Source organism: Anser cygnoides, chromosome 1, assembly GCF_040182565.1.
Source record: "Anser cygnoides isolate HZ-2024a breed goose chromosome 1, Taihu_goose_T2T_genome, whole genome shotgun sequence".
Classification (NCBI taxonomy): Eukaryota; Metazoa; Chordata; class Aves; order Anseriformes; family Anatidae; genus Anser; species Anser cygnoides.
This window is the reverse complement of record NC_089873.1, coordinates 145,071,096-145,088,159: the sequence shown is the minus strand read 5'-3', so window position 1 is coordinate 145,088,159 and position 17,064 is coordinate 145,071,096. Positions and strand designations below refer to the sequence as shown.

Sequence of the window (17,064 nt, the reverse complement as noted above, 5' to 3'; positions counted from 1 at the left end):
GTATTTCAGAATTTCCTCTTCTACCTTGAAGGAAACCCAAACATTTCAAAAAATATATGTAGATGTTAAGTTTAAGACTGGATTAAATTCTTAATTCTAACTGGTTCAGCTGCATTTTATAAAACAAATTAAGTCTAATTTTAATGTCTGATAACACTTCACTGAACAACCATTTAACACAACTCACAGCAAAATCGAGACACACAAGGACTTCATACATTGCTTTCCATCTAAGGGCTCCAAAATGTCAATGATTATCCATCATAACTTCCTTCTGAAGAGGGTAACATTATTTTTATTTTATAAACAGAGAGCTTGAGTAAGAAATAATAAATTTGTCTGCTAAAGTAATGAGGTAAAACTGAAAACTAGGATTCCTGGTTTCCTGTTCTGTGCTGCAGCCAGTACAATGCTGAAAGTTCATTCACTGTTCTGCCTTTTTTGTATTGTTGGTACGGCTGTAATGATGTTTCATTTTAATAAAAGTTTCTGTTAAGAAATCTCTGCTAAACCACAGAGATCAACTACAGTTACTAGAAACAGATAACAAGGTACATGAATTAACAAAAGGAAGCCAGACACTGCCCCAGAAATGAATCCTATGGAAAACATCAGCTTCATAACATTACTTCAGGTCTTCAGCGACAGCCCAGAAAGGTACACTCTATATCTTAAAAGCAATTCTCATCTACTCTTACCATAAAAAGAGGACAGAAAACCTACCACAGGTATACAAACCTTCTTTCAGTATCATCTAAGTTATTACTTATTTTTAAGAAACGAAAGAATACTGAGCCTGCTATGCAATAGGCTATGAACGACCACACCAATATATTTCATCTACAGCTCCTCTAGAGGAAAACTGCCTTAAGTTAAAGAAGTAGGTAACAGGATGTAGAAGCCAAAAAACAGCTGTAACAATATCTAGTGCTTAATTAATAATCTAGTCTTGCTTTTAAAAAAAAATTCTAATCATCTTTTTTTTTAAATCTTCTAATCATCTTGCCTTTTTTTTTTTTTTAGAAAAAGGCAAGATGATTAGAAGATTTTTTTTAAAAAGATTAGAGGATTTTTTAAAAAAAAGTTGTTTTTTTTTTTAAAAAAAAGCAGGAGCTAAATCAGACTTATCTCAGGTTACTGAAGGAAAAAGACCTGTTTTTTAATAAATGATCCAGCAGTTTCGAAAAAAATTACAAGTACCACACCACATGAAAGCACAACCAAACAATACATCTAGTTAACTCCTTATCTTTAGTTACAAAAATAAAAGCCGAATCACTCACCTTTGGCACGCTGTTAAAAGGATTCAGGCAGTGAAAGGCAGGACTCTCCAACAAAGTTACGTACGCAAGTATCTGAAACAACAAACACGCATTTTAGTTTTAGCTCTAAAATTGAAGATCATTATCAAGGCAATTTCATTTTCAAACTACCCAAATCTCTTAAGAGATTACGAAGTAAGGGAACTCGAGCACAGGCAGCGGCCTGAGGGATGGACTGCCGCAGGGCACCTGCAAGATGGCGCCTGGGCTAGGCCGCATGCTCCAGGGCCCTTCAACACAAGGGCGAGCGAGCTCTGAGGGAGGTCAGGAAGCTGGCCAGATGGTGGAGAAGTCCCTTAAGGGAAGTTCTGTCTGGACATGAAGAAGAAGGGTTTCCCCACTGAGCACAGCCGTGTGTAATCCAAGGTGTTATGGGAGCTTCTGCCTGGGAGAGGCTCAAAAAGTTCACCTCGATGGAGCCGCAACTCTGGCAACTGCAACGAGCCACACGCTGGACCACACGACCTCCAGAGGTCCCCTCCGGCCCCAATTGCTCTTTTAACTATTCCTAGCCATAAATATAGTATTTCATGAGAGACTTCAAAGTATTTAAACAGTTTGTTTTTATTTTCTAATGAGACTCCTCACTCCATAGAATGTCTGACAAATTCAGGCTGTGTAAATCCATGAAGATCCAAATCAAACAGAAGGAAAAAATTCTGAATGTCTTCCTGTGCTTCAACCCTTAGCTTGTAACGACGCACAGTTACAACTCTGACTCATTCGGAGGCTATGCGTGCACAAATGTTTGTGTTCAAAATCTTCCCTGAACAGTCAAATCAGTTGCCACACTACAAAAGCATCCTATGAAGAAATTCAATTAAAAATAGCAATTCATCTAGGGTGTAGAATTCATCTAATTCATGAGCGCACCGTAATGGAAGGGGGCTAAAAAAAAGTATTGATGAAGTATTATAAATACCTTCCACAGACATTTAAAAGCGAGATTTGGACCTCCACCCTTTAACAAATGGAGCAAGAGAACCACTGAACCCCCAGTTTGATAAACATTGAAGCCAGAATTGTTACGGGCTGAAAAGCAAGAGGAGAGTCCCTGCTCCACAGCTCCACTGCAGCTGCGAGGCAAGCGGGATGCTGCTCACCCTCTTGACATGCAAGGGAAAAAAATACAGGAGGCCAATTTGCGATGAAGTTTTGTTCACTGCATGAATGAAAATACACCTGTGGCAGCAGAGAGCAGATGGGAGAAGAGAATGACCTACCACCTGCCCTCCCTTCTTCCTTTGCGCACAAGTGTGAGCTGAAATGCCTTGTATGCTGCAGCCTGGCTCTTTCACCGGGTTCTCAGTAGATACAGACAACTGCATTTTACCAAATCAATTTTCCTCCCCACTTACTGTACTTTTATTCTCCATGAACTATATTCTCCACAAGAACTGCTCTATCTTTTAAATTACAGGACAGATCTCAAGATGTATTGTAAAGGGAAAAGGTACTTTAATAAATGAAGCATCATTAAAACCCTGAGGCAGGGTAAATCTGTTTTCCTGCTGGCTAAATGTTTTGTAGTACATTTCCTCTCCTGCCAATAAGGCAAGAACATTGTTAATAACACGGGGAAAGAGAGAAAATAAAAATCACATCATTTTGTTACAAGATCATCTTCTAAACAGCGTTCTTCTTCCCCCCCACCTCACAAATCATCCACTGCCCATCAACATCTACAAATAAAATACTGTGCCAAGCTTCTGACTTGGTTTAGGGTTCTATTCTCTGAAGAAAAACTCAACACTTCTCAATTACTGCTTCCAACTTCACAAATACACATCAGTGTATAGAGCTTGCCTCTGAAAGTGAGCAAAAAGACCAGGATTGATAATCACCAATACATGAAAAATTAATCTTTATTTATTAGTTAACTGGAGAAGCAGTACAGTTGGTGAAAATAAAAGTCCAAATCCTATCTAAACACATAAGGAAAAAAAGAGTCATGAATGTATTTCAATACAACCGCTATTTTCTACAGCAAGAAAGGCCTCATTTTCACAGCTCAATTAACACACATTAGAAGTACCTGAGGACATTAATGGCAGTAGCACAAAGAGTTAGAGGAGAAAAATACACCAAAAAAAATCATTCCTACTGACACTTTGACTGAACTAAAATTTGGATGCACAGATACACGCACGAGATGCAGACTGGTCTGTCCTCTCTGGGCTCAATTCCATTACATTTTGACCTCTATTTCTGTTTTTCTCCTGGTAAAAATCTTCATTTTACTACAGAATAGCCAGAGGAAAATTTCTACTCTGACTCTTGTTAAGTCATTTCCCGCAAAACACGAATCTACTGCCATCACACCTCCCCTGCCGAAAGCTGCATCGGCAACACTGCAACTTGCCAAGTGACTCAAACTAAGGGTGGAAACCTGCACCACGGAGAACTCACTTATACACCAAATATGTTCCTTGAAACAGCATTTCAGTTAGAGATGTTTGAGATCTTCCTTCTCACACACAGTGAATGGAAACAGTGGTTACGGTTTGAGATGGCCTGCCCCCGAGCCACAGGCTTTGCACCATGAGCAGGGATTTTTTGTTTGGTTGGTGGTGTTCTAGCAGCCAAACTCTAGAAAGCTGTACCTGCTGATAAAGCCAGGGTGGACTGGGAATATTTAAGCTTAGAGAACACAACATAAACTCCCCGAACCTCCAAAAGATTTTGAATATATGTGGAAAAGTCACTGTCCATCCACATGACACAATGGTGAATCATGAGGAAACTTTGGAAATGAATGCACGGCAGACAGCCACAGCTGCCCAACAGCTGCACAGAGCTAGGCGGGCTTCTCCATAGACATCATCAGTGTCTTTCTTCTCTTCCTTTTGGTGTCACATCCATATGCCATCTCCATTTGTCATATCTCAGTTCAACTCCAAGCCATGCCTGGAATGCTGGGTCCAGTTCTAGCCCCCCCCAGTACAAGAGAGACTTGGATGTACTGGAGAGAGTCCAAGAGAGGCCACCAAGATGATGAAGGGCCTGGAGCAGCTCTCCTGGGAGGAGAGGCTGAGAGCTGGGACTGCCCAGCCTGGAGAAGAGGAGGCTCAGGGGGATCTCATCCATGTCTGTAAATACCCAAGGGGAGGCTGCAGAGAGGACGGAGCCAGGCTCTTGTCAGAGGTGCCCAGGGCCAGGACCAGAGGCCCTGGGCACAAACTGGCCCCCAGGAGGCTCCCTCTGAGCCCCAGGAGCACTTCTGTGCTGTGCGGGTGAGGAGCCCCGGCACAGGCTGCCCAGAGAGGCTGTGGGGTCTCCTCCTTGGAGGCCTTCCAAAGCCGCCTGGAGATGGGCCTGGGCAGCCTGCGCTGGGTGGCCCTGCTGGGGCAGGGCTTGGGCCTGGTGGCCTCCAGAGGTGCCCTGACAGCCTCAGCCATCCTGAGGTGCTCTGATTCTCTAATGCCAGTACTACCACAAGAGTGTCAACGCTCACACATGCAGTACGCCAAGGTCCCTTACAAGTCACGACTGTCTCAACATGCTACACTTACTGTGAGGTCCACAACAGAGGCACGGAAGATGAACATAAGGAACGGAAACTGCAGAGTAGCGAGCCAGGTGAACACATGGTTACAGACACAAGATAGCAAAACAAAGCTGTCTACATATGAACTGCAATCTCAGTCACTCATTTGTTTGCTAGACCAAAATCTTCCAAACCCAAGGACTATTCAAATCCCACAGTTAAAAGCACTTCTAAATGGTCAAAAATGGGTTTGAAGATAGTACTTCCAAACAAGCATCGAAAGATAAGAATCAGTAGCATCTAATGAAATAAGCACCTTATATCTGTGTAATCTTCAAAGATTACAACTCTAAGAATAAATTAGTGCTCTCATAATGATTATTTTAAAAGCAACCTCCAAAGTTATTAACCACCTTTCCTTTCACTAATAGCTGTAATGTGCCCCATTTTCTTTATCCCCATGGCTAAAATCCAGATTCAGCCTTACAATAACTATTTCAATGACAATTCTCTCAGGCTCTTTTCCCAATACCCGGCCACCTTCTATTTAAATTCTGACATGAAATAGCTAAAATAATCTCTTTGATACTTAATATGCTAATACACAGAAATGACCTGACCATAAACCTGTACTGCACAGACTGGGAATTTTAACTCAAATGATAAGTCATTCAAGTGACTCTGATAACTATGATAAAATTCAACAATTGACGTATTGCTGGTGACCTTCTGGAGAACAAATGAAAAGCACCACATTAATACAAATTCTCCTGCAGAGAAGATCATACTGGCAATCTGCCAGTTCATTACACCATCTAGCTCCACTTCAACATTAAATATTGCCTTCCTTTGTAATTGACTCAAATACACTAGAGCAATTGCAGGTAACCACTTTGGGCTATTAAAGTATTCCATTAAGACTTCTCCATTAGGCAGATATTTCAAATGAAGTTACATCAAAATATGCTATGCTCAAAATATTTTAACTGTACAGACAATTGGGCAAGCGCAACCCAGTGCCATGCAGGAGCAGACAGATCAGCAATAAGCACTCAAAAGCTCAGTGCCTGAATTTGAAGGGAAAAGGAACCATAAAATGTATTCAACATTCCAGTATATCCTTAGTATTTTAACGACCTACTTATATATCCTCACAAAACACACTTAATATTACCTTCTGAAACTAAGATAATGGTAAAGTTAAAATATGCAATTATTCTTTAACTCAGATAAGTCAATGCAATTAGTGAATGCTACATTTACAACCAGGTATACAACAGAGAGAAAGCAGAAAATAAGACCGGATTCACGTCATAAGTTTCTATGTTGCATTACAATGTGTACGACATCCTGAAGCAAACAAACAAAATCTAGTATCTTCTCTGCGGCTAAGCTTTTCTTCTCTAAGACTGTGGCTCCTTAAAATGCATGTAAGCAAGTAAAATGAGACAAAAGAACAGATTCAATGCTTTGCACGCAGACAAGATTGCCAGGTACTTAAAACGCTGGAAAAGATTTAAGCCTGTATGCCAGCTGCAAAAATGAGACTAGCCCTTGAAGCAAAGGCAAACTTCAGTGTTTAAATGTGTCTTCTTAATGGTCCTGGTTTGGAGCCACCACCAAAGGCTGTGATGGTAATCTTAAGAAACGTGCTTGTCTCCCAAACAGTGCACAGACAGTAAGTTGTGCATCAACTAAGCTTAGATGTAGAGCTTAGGGATATGGTTTAGTGGAGTACTTAGTGTTAGGTCGGAGGTTGGACTCGATGATCTTGAGGTCTCTTCCAACCTAGAGAAATCTGTGAATCTGTGAATCTGTGAATCATCTCTGTACCTCTCTCTCTGGGGCGTAAGAGCTGCAGTACACCTCCCGTCCACGCCCTCTGCGGTGAAGAAGCAGCAATTAGGCATTTAGGTAGCACTGGTCACTCAAACATTTATTTTTTCTCCATAATATACCTGTACTTTTTCTTCTTTTTTGGTGTGCGTGGGGAGGAACACAGACAGTGAAAGCATGCAGTGGGTCACACTTGACCCCACCACAAGCAAAGAGGCCAAACTGACCTGTATTCTCATTTGAATCCTGCAGTCAAATCCATATCCTCTGCAGATTCTGGCACAGATATGGCATGTTTCCAAAAACAACGATGACCAAAACAAAAACAAACAAACAAACAATTTTACATCTACTTGCACAACCACCAACTCCTAATCCCCTACTGAAACACAGGTAGTTCATTTTCTAAATAATATTGACATTTATTTTAAATATATTTCAAAAAACAACTTCCATTATCAGCTTCCTCTGAAGCTGCAATCCAAAGTACATGCATAAATAGCATCTTTCTAATTTTGCTAGAAATGATGAGGAATGTTTTATCTACTTATTACTGATTGCATCTGCTAAGTCTACTACATACAGTATACAGAATCACATTGTTTTATTAAGGGAATCATGCATTTCTTACATTATCTCAGCCAGAAGTTTCCCTCAAAAGTTCAAGCTATTAAATAACCTAATACTGATACCAAATTACTATCTAAATTCGTTATAATATGCAAAACTTAAAAAAAAAAAAAAAATCCTGGCTTAAGCAGGATTTTCCATCTTGATACTTATTGATATTGAACTTATTCAAATTTGATTATGCTCAGCTGCAAACTTCCAGTACAGTCCTTGCATGAGAAAAAAGAAAAACCCACAAAGCAGAAGTGGAGAAATCATGAAAGCAAGGGCAGAAAGCCTCATCCCACTTCGGGTGCAAATGCTTGGAGAGGACACACGGGAAGCACACAAGCAAGGCAGTGTGCCACCAAAACAGCCCGCGTTCTGCTGAGCATTCCCATTCAAAAGCAATCTGTGGAAGGAAAAAAATTCAAACTCCAATTTATCTCCATTCAGCTACTTACTCTTTTCTAACAGGAAATATGAGCTCAGACCCTTTCTAATTTTCCTTATTTAAGAGTTTGCAGTCTGGCTGTGCACATATACATATCCCTGAAGCCCACAGAAGCAACAAAGGTCTCCATGAATGCTTAGGGCAGATCTAGGCATCTCATAAACACTTACAAAGGTACACTGAAAGACCTGAATCATCAGTTAGAGTTGCAGATAGATAAGCAGAAACCCAACAACACCTATCAAGGATGTTCTTAAATGTTGTATCACAGGATCTTTGAGGAAGGGAAGGATCAGACTTCAAACCTTACACAGTGCTTAGCTTAGCAAGGTTCTCAGGCCGTGGTTTGAACATGAGGTAACTATTTGCTTTCCTTAACAGGATATCTTTTTATTCAAGCTATAAATTTGTTTTTTAAGAAATATCTTAGAATGTATAGTTAGATAACTTTCTACAGTTAGATCAGCACCTCAATCTAGAAGGCAGTATTTGTACTTAGGGCGTAACAATTTACTCCATGGGAACTTCAGCCTCTTTCTGGTTGATATTTTAGTTTTAATTTATTACTTGTAAAAACTGCACCTTGACAGTCTTTTCCATGAAGATCAGTTCAGAACCTTTCAGGACTTGCACAGTGATTAATAAGCAATCAGCTCAAGTAGCTCCCCAGCAAATCTACACCTTCTATTGTAACTTTGCCATTTAATGTTCAGACACCAGAATACATAACTACTGAATCAGCCAATTTTTCACCATCTCTATTCAAGTCAGAGCTTTTAATTCAATACTTGCGGATTTCAGATTTGCGGAAAATGTCTACAAAGAGCACGTCAATATTGTCTTTACGGTAATCTAGTGATCTGCACATCTAAGTAAAAATGCTTGCCTCCACTGAAAAAAGGCATTCACAGATGCCTTCTGGAGAAGTGAAAAACCACAGATTCTGATGAATTAGCTACCACGGGAGGATGCAACACTTAGTCACTAGCAGATTATCAGAGCAACACAAAGCAGACACTCCTGGTTACCACTCTTGGCTAGGGACACGTGTTTGAAGTAAGTGAAGAAATCTCACATCTAGGCAATCAGATAAAAATTTGCTCTGGGGTGAGACGTAACAGAAAATGGACTGTAAGAGGGGCTACAGAGAGCTTTCAGGCAACTATTATGGTAGAACGGAGCAAGGCATGCTTAGCTCAGTGGCAATTCAATGTTAAAGTCCAGCTGTAACCCTTATCAGAGCCCCTGTTCTGCTAAATTACTCATTATTTCTTAGTCAAAAAGAAAATCTTTCCTATTTCTGTATGTGTGCTTTCAATGAAGTCTCTTGTCTGCCTTTCAACAGCAGTGCCACGGCTCTCTCCGTGCCACAGCTACAGACACAGTGATGTTAGAAGGGCTACTGCAAGGTCAGTGGTTGTCTTTGAAACCTCCAGGGAGATGACGGGAGTCAGAGGAAGCGCACAGAGCAGATTCTGTGCTTTTTTTTTTTCCTTCAGTTGGGCCATCAAAGGACATTTGGAAAAACGTTACATCTGGAATGACAGTATTTCCCAGCCTTGGATATACAGATGTGTTGGGACAAAAATATCTTGCACCTCCCACAGGAAAGATCCTTTCAATCAGTGCATTGCTGGATTTTACCACCAGGTGCTATTTGAGTATGCTCCAATTTAATTACGGGATTCCCCCCCCCCCCTTCCCCAGTTTCACTAACAGTTTCCCATTTACTGTCTGTTGATGCCAGTTCTACACCCCTGCATTTTTTATTACTGTGGAAGAAATACAGAGCCCGAGTACACACCTCATCATTGCCAAAACTACTCTTTCTGCCGGTGGCAATTCTGAGACAGATTTCTTTAACTTGTTCCCTCAGCTGAAGTCATTATGGATTTCTTAGCCTGAGGGCCAGGGTGCCTGGACCTCTTGCTGCCATCCCTTCACAGTGAAACGGCTCCTGTTTGTGCTACCAGGATTTCAGGTGCAGTTTGCCTGAAGAGGCTACGGCAGAGCTTGCATACTCTTTAGAAAAAAGATGCTCTTCTTTTGGCAATGCCTCCAGCATCACTGCATACCCAGTCACTGTGCACCTGGAGGAAGGGAGCGAGCCAAAAACCAATCATCCTCAGCAGAGAGGCGATCAACTGCTTTAACAGCAAGGGGGAAGTGCCGAGACCAGGCCTTGTTCTCATCTGAAAGAGGGTAGGTTTAGATTAGACATCAGAAATAAATTCTTCACTAAGAATGTGGTGAGGCCCTGGCACAGGCTGCCCAGAGAAGCTGTGGATGCCCCATCCCTGGAGGTGCTCGAGGCCAGGCTGGATGGGGCTTTGGGCAGCCTGGTGTGGTGGGAGGTGTCCCTGCCCATGGCAGGGGGGTGGAGCTGGGTGGGCTTTAAGGTCCCTTCCAACCCAAACCATTCTGTGATTCCGTGTTTTTCTGGATGTTGCAGAACAGCAGTCACCAAAGTCAGCACCTCGAATTTGCAGATCAAAACCGAACTGTGAGGTTCCTCAGATCCAAGAAAAGAAACAAATACTTGAGTTATTAGATAGTTATTTCACAAGAACAGAGATCCTAAAACCACCTCTTTTTTCTTCCAAATTTGTGATAGGAAACCGTTGAACCATTTTTTCTCTGAAATTACTGAGAAATTTCACTTTAGGTGGAAAGGAAGAACAGAAACGTTCACGTAGCTTTGGTACTACTGCAGCACAGGCACTGCTATTACTGCTGTTTGAATGATAACTAGATATTCCCAAATCTCCTAATATCCAAATAAAATTTGGCAACAGCTTAGCTTCTGATGTTTTCAGCACCGATTTTCTCCCTTTCTTGTCTTGCCCACATCTGATGGTCTCTTGTTCTACTCATTTTATTCACACCACTTCAGTGAAAAAAGACAACAAATGAAAATGCAATGAGAATTTTGCAGGCCTTGTAACAATAGCCAAAAACCCAAGATTTCCTATGGCAGCTGTCAAATTAGTGACATCTCCAAAGCTATCTATATACAGTATCTGGGCAGAAATCCAATTATGTCATTTCTGTCTGAATACCCCAAAAGAGAGTCCTACTGGGGTTAGAAGTGGAAATAATTGTAAGCACAGATTAGCTACATAAGCAGCTCCACACTTGAAACCAGAACAAGGGAACAAAAACCTGAACGCACGACATTTATCTGGACACAAGGGAGAGGGAAAAAGAACCACTAGACATCTGGCAAAAGGTCAAAGCCAATTACGTGGTCCAAAGTTGCCCCCCACAAGATAATAGCTTCCAGGTTTGTTTCTTACAAATAAGGTGTACTGACTCCAGGAATTAAAAGATTTCTGCTTACTTCTACATCCTCCAGTATCACTGCATTTTTTTCCAAAACTTCTTTTCCCCTCCCAATGTATTTTTCTAGACTACAGTTTCAGGCTGTTATTATAAACCACAATTACAAGTAATTGTCGACATTTTCCATAGGCTTTTAGAAAGCTACTGGTAGGCAGTAACTGAGAGCTCTGCTGTAGCAAGGCTGCATATGTCTGACTACTGGAATTACCTTCCCAAAAACACAAACTACATTGATCTAAAGCTTACATAATCAAAATAACAATAATAAAATTCTTCCCCTTTAAATACTGAAACCCTGAATACCATTTGTCACGGCTGATTTAATTCAAGCATATGGTTTCTTGCTGCTTTTGTTGTTTTCCTTAAACTATTCCAGCCACCGATTTCCCTTTTACCTTTGGAAGTGTCTGTTACTGCTTAATTATGTGGCATTTGCAGCTTGCTGAACTTCACCACAGAATTCTGTTTATTTGCGGTTTTAAAACACACAACTATCAAATAGCCTTTTAATTCAACGAAGAAAAGGGAAGGATTTTTTTCTTTTTTTTTTAGGCATATTAAAGTAACTGCTTCTGAAAATATAGGTAAGTACAAGTCTATCAGTGTTTCAAATGAAGCTATCCAAGAGATTGGCTGCTAAACTAACAAAAATGCAGGTGACAAATAACTGAAGGAATATAAGTTGTTACTAACTAAAAACTAACTAGAAACCTTTATCTTAATTACAAATAGATAACTAAACTTTTAAATAAATAAAGTGAATGATGATGAAATGCACCAGGCTGATTTAAACCATGTTTCTTACCCTGATCCTGGATCACCAGAGTAAACACTTTGAAAGGTACGAATATACCACACATATACCATAAGTGCTTCTGCTATCAACATGGTATCAAGTTCAGGAGAAAGGGAAGCTAATTTTAAAAAATAATTCAAAGAAATGGGTAATGCACAAACACTGGGTTGTGCTATACGACTCCAGACAGTTTGAATTGAGATCAGTGCCTGTGAAGACCAGCTACAGTCTTCACCTGCTCAGTACGTTTAATCTCAAAGCGACTTCTACAGGCATGTGCAGAGACCCCTTTCCAAGCCAGCAATTCGGGATATTACAAGTTTAGACCAAATTCAAATCAGAAACTTAACACGTTTTCTGATGCCACAGCATAACGTGGAATATCAGACTTTAATTTTAACTAAAATCCCTAATAATATGACTGACTTCAATTATTATTTTACAATGAAAAACCCCCCACCATACGGTTTACTCAAAAAATAACTTCCAGCTGAACCATGCAGTCAAGTAGCCTGTCAGACACATTTAGGCAAAGCCTAGAGAACAAATTTCTTCAGCTTCCAATTTATTTATTAAGGGAGCAAGAATATACTCGAGGAATCTATTTGTTGCCACTTCTTTATTACAAGAGATTTCATTTTTGCGTTTGCTCTCCATAGCACACAGAGCAGCAGTATCATGAATCCTGCTCTGTCATACATGCACTGCAAATCCAATTACTGCTCTATTAGATCTCATTTAAGTCCCATACGGCGCGACAATAAACTGCACAAAACGAACACCAGCATGCTTTTCAACCATCTTTACAGTATGATATAGGTGGCAATCACAGCTTAATAAAATTTAATTTATAACAAAGGCAGCTCCAAATTGTCTCTGTCTGCCACGTGTTCCAGGGAGAATTCAAAAATACCCACCAACCACAACCCACTGAATTCAATTTCTACTCCAAAGGCATCATGGTTTGGTTTGGACTGGTTGGTTTTTTGGTTGTCATTTACTTTTAAACTCCCTTGGGTAAGCAATCACATTGATCCAGGGAAACGTCAGATTGGGAAGTAGAAAGGGGAGAGCAAACTGAAACTCTATAGAAAAGGTGATATGATTTTTATTTATTTTTTTTTTTAGGTAAGCTCTTACCCTGACTGGCTGTAAAAAAGAAAAGAAAAAAAATTCTCATTGCTGAATATTGCAAAGTAAATCTGCAGACATTTCAGAAGCTCTGAACACTTCATCACTTCAGTGGAGTTATTTTATGGATATTATAATCATGTGGCCCTCTACTTTCATTACAGTATTCTAAACTTATCCCACTACCCAGCAACTACTATAGTTAGACATGTTCAGAGGTATGTCCTTTTTTTTTCCACGAATTCAGTGGGGAAAAAACAAACAAAAAATCTCAACATCATTTAGTAGTAAGCACTTGCCACACTCGGAGCTCTCTCTAAAGGATGCATAAGAGCCCTGTTGAATAGCTCATTCTTTAGCAGCTGACCTGACTAAATCGTCTTTGTCGTGTGGGCTAGAAATAAAAATGTCACACTGACATTTACACACACAATCTGTTGTTAAAACATGAACGCCAGGTAAACATATTCCATCCGCTTTCAAAACGAGTGCCCAAATCTGGACACTTTGCAGAACAGAAAGGCTCAACCCTTCCAGAACTGGCTTTTAAATATTTCAGTCACCATGTTAAATAATTTTAGTAGTAACTTTAGCACTCCCTCCCATTTATCTTCATTGTAGACCTAGAAATATGGGCAGGGTGTAGCAGGGAATTCCCTGACAAGAGCTGAGGACCACAGACCCCAAATTACCATCCCACTCCACCTGCAGCTTTGAGCCAAGTAACAGACCTTGAGGAACGTAGGCTTCACCTACAAAAATATGAAGGTGTCAACTTCCTGACTCAAATGTCTTGCCTGAAAGCACAGCTAAGGGTATCTCCCAGTTTGAAAATCTAATAAGGAACTGAAAACATTAAGTTTAAGGTACTTGCATATTTAAATGACTGGGAAAATTCTGGTTTCCTTCTAAGGAAGTGGAATGATTTCCCCTCATTTCTAGAGAAAGTTCATCACGTCTGCTTTCATTTTATTTTACCATTCCTTCAGTAGCCTACGCTGGTAAATACTCTCTTGAGAAGCTGCACCTCTCCGGCTGTGGAAGAACACAAACTTCTCCTTGGGGACACAAAGCCTACTGCCGTGACATCCAAGGGTAACAGCCTCAGAAGCTCCCCATCGATTACTAAAGCAAACACGCAATTTTGGCTCTCAAAAATCAATTAGAGGAGCCTTCCATTTAAATCAGTAATATCACAGATGCCACAAGTGTTTTTCCTCTTGACAAATATAAAGAAACAGTTCCCAGTAAAACTCAAGGAGTTTCAAAGACAGTAACACTGTAGTCTGTATTTAGGCTCTAAGTGCTTAAATTATAGTTACTGCATTTTTGGAAGCATCAGATACCTCAAGAAAGCAGTGAAACAAGCTTCAAATTCTTAACACATTTGGCATATGGTATCAAAGAATTATAAATAATATCAGTTCAGGAACAGACATCCTGTGCAAACAGGATTCAAAATTCTGGTGACGGTCCAACAATCAGAACCAAACACACCACCACTAAGGAATAGTGAGGGCAAAATGAACGATGCATCATCTAATACTGGTTGTGCCTCCTTATGAAGTATGCCATTAATTTGTTCCTTTGCCAAAAACCAATTCTCACCTTACATTTTACCAACTTGTTGTAGTACGTTTACGTGCGCAAACTTATTTGTTCAACTACAATTACCTTAGCCTTCCTGCTGATTACGTATATTAATGACCTCAAGAAGGGAAAGACAATATTCAGCATTTCGAAATACACCTGGAACAGAGCAGTTTGGGCTTACCGATTTTCACTACAGACAGATTACCATCTCATTTTGTGAAACACAAAGGAAATAGGAGAACAGGAAAAAAAGCAACCCTCAGGAGTGCGTATCCACCAAAATTACCTACCATGGATGCGTATGGCTATTACCGATCAGTGCTGTAGTTTTGAAGAAAGCTGTGTTACAATTATAAAACATATAGCAAAGCCTTAAACACTTGGCATAAGTTATGTTTCTGAAGCCAGTTTTAGATGTAACACCTAAAAGCTGGCAGGCTTCCTCTAAAAGAAAAGTAAGAAAATTCCTTCCAGCGGAATAAAGCTTCAGATTCTTGAAGGAAGAACCACCACAAAGGAGGGCAGCATTGCTTCCCGATCAATCCTTTTAATATATCCACAAGCAGAAAAATTCTTTTCCAAGACTTCCAGAGAACTGCTTGGCCTTCTGATGAACAAATAAATATGCTAACAAGAAAGAGAGTAGGCAAGATGACAAACACAAGCTTTAAAAAGTTCTTGGCACCTATTGCTCCAATTTATGAGGTCAACTGAAAGAGTGAGCCACCAGACTAAGGAACACATCTGCAAACCCTGAAGGTATCCCGCACACCTATACAAAAGCACTACTGAAAAACAGAGTAAGACTGTAGAGTCCCCAAATAACTATAGAAGTTTTGTAGGTCTCAGTTGGGTAGGATTTCCCCCAAAATTTGAGTCTGACTCAGGCTAATTACCACCAAATGATAAAAACAATTAAAAAAAAAAAACTTGCTTCAAGGAAAACTTACAGAACTAAAAAGTATTTGTACATCGATTGCCTGAAGGCAGCCTGAGTTCTGGAAAAGCCCTGGAGACCTGAAGCAAACAGCACCAAAGTGTAAACCAGAGTACCAAATCTACAGGGGATATATTCTGGTTGCTAGACCATACTCTCCCATCTTCATTACTGTCATTACCTGCAATATCTAGATTAAAGCTTGAATGGGCATGCAATCATTTCTTAATTTTATTGCAGAGAGATCTGCCAAATTGCTTCTCGCTGATGTCTTTTAAATCTGCTATCTAAGCACTCATTTCGTCTTTTAATAAGCGACTGGTAAAGATCCCACGCCTTGCATAAGATACGGAGCAAGAGACTGGTGTAAAATATAATGGTGTGAAAATAAATAAGAAGGTCAAGTGGTGCAAAAACCGAGGAAGAAACAGGACAAAAACGGTCAAAATGTAAGACAAAAAGACATCAAAAAGAGGCAGAAAGATTTTATGCAATTAGTAATTCCTTGTACAGACAAGGGAAAGGAAAACACATACAGAAGCACTGTGCAGTTTTGTTTTGTCAATTAAGCTGATGACATATAAATGTCATTAATAACCAATTTTTAAAATTATTCAGAACAATCGGACAGAAAATAAAGGTAATAGCCTAGGGAAGGACATCCTTTTTGATACATCTAAGTTTCAGAGTTAATAAATTTAGAGACATTTATAAACAGTTCAGAAAACGTAGACCACCTACACTGAATATTGCACCAAAACATCACAGGTTTCAGCTGAAGTTTTGTATTTGACAGCTTAAAATTTAATCCTGAAAACAAACTAAAATATTAATGTGTTCAAGCCAGCCTTTCAGAAGACAACTGTGGAGATTTTTGTTGTTAATTTTGATCCAAGTCAAAGGTACAAGATGAAAAGGTTCAGTGTACAGGGATTCTTCCAATGTCTGAATCCACATTCACTTGGCGATTTTAAGAGTTTCTCTTAAAAGGTTAACATGCACAGCTTTTCTAGAAAAAGCGAGAGAGGAGTTTTCAGATGAAGACACAAAGAAAAACGCCTTCCTAACAAAGCCATGGTGTATTAACATTGCTCTTAAGCTATTTTACAACCAACATTTCTGCACAGAGGGAAATCTGAGAGTTGCATCTCACAACGGGACCCGCTTATAGCATCAGGAACAAACAGCACGCTGTGTGTCAGCCCCTGTTCTGGATAAGATGCCCGGAGCAGGAGGGACAACAGTGACCTACCTGTACCTGTACGTGGGGAAGGCACCCCGGGATGCACTAGGGGAGCCTGCAGCGTATGCCCCAAAGAGGCTCCTGGTGCTCCTGCAGGAACCGCACCTTCCTGCTTCTCAGTCCTTCTCAGCAGAAGCTTCATCCTTGCCAAACGGGTGTATTAATTAACATAGGCTTAACGAATCGATTATTTCCCAGGAATAAGAAAAACATTTTTCCACTGGGACACTGCAGAAGGAAGAACTGCTAGTACCTACACACACACACACACACATCACTGCCATACATCACTTAACAGCACCCCTCCACGCTGA

The 17,064-nt window shown here is 40.2% G+C and overlaps 1 protein-coding gene across 2 annotated transcripts in view; it reads right to left on the bottom strand.

Annotated features, from left to right (window-relative positions):
- The window catches only part of NCK2 (NCK adaptor protein 2), an 85,286-nt gene that overhangs the window by 51,991 nt on the left and 16,231 nt on the right, over positions 1–17,064 (bottom strand). For both annotated transcript variants that reach the window (XM_066984773.1, XM_066984764.1), the window contains one exon: positions 1,284–1,355. The gene's annotated coding sequence lies outside the window, so the exon portion shown is untranslated. The remainder of the gene's footprint in view (positions 1–1,283; positions 1,356–17,064) is intronic.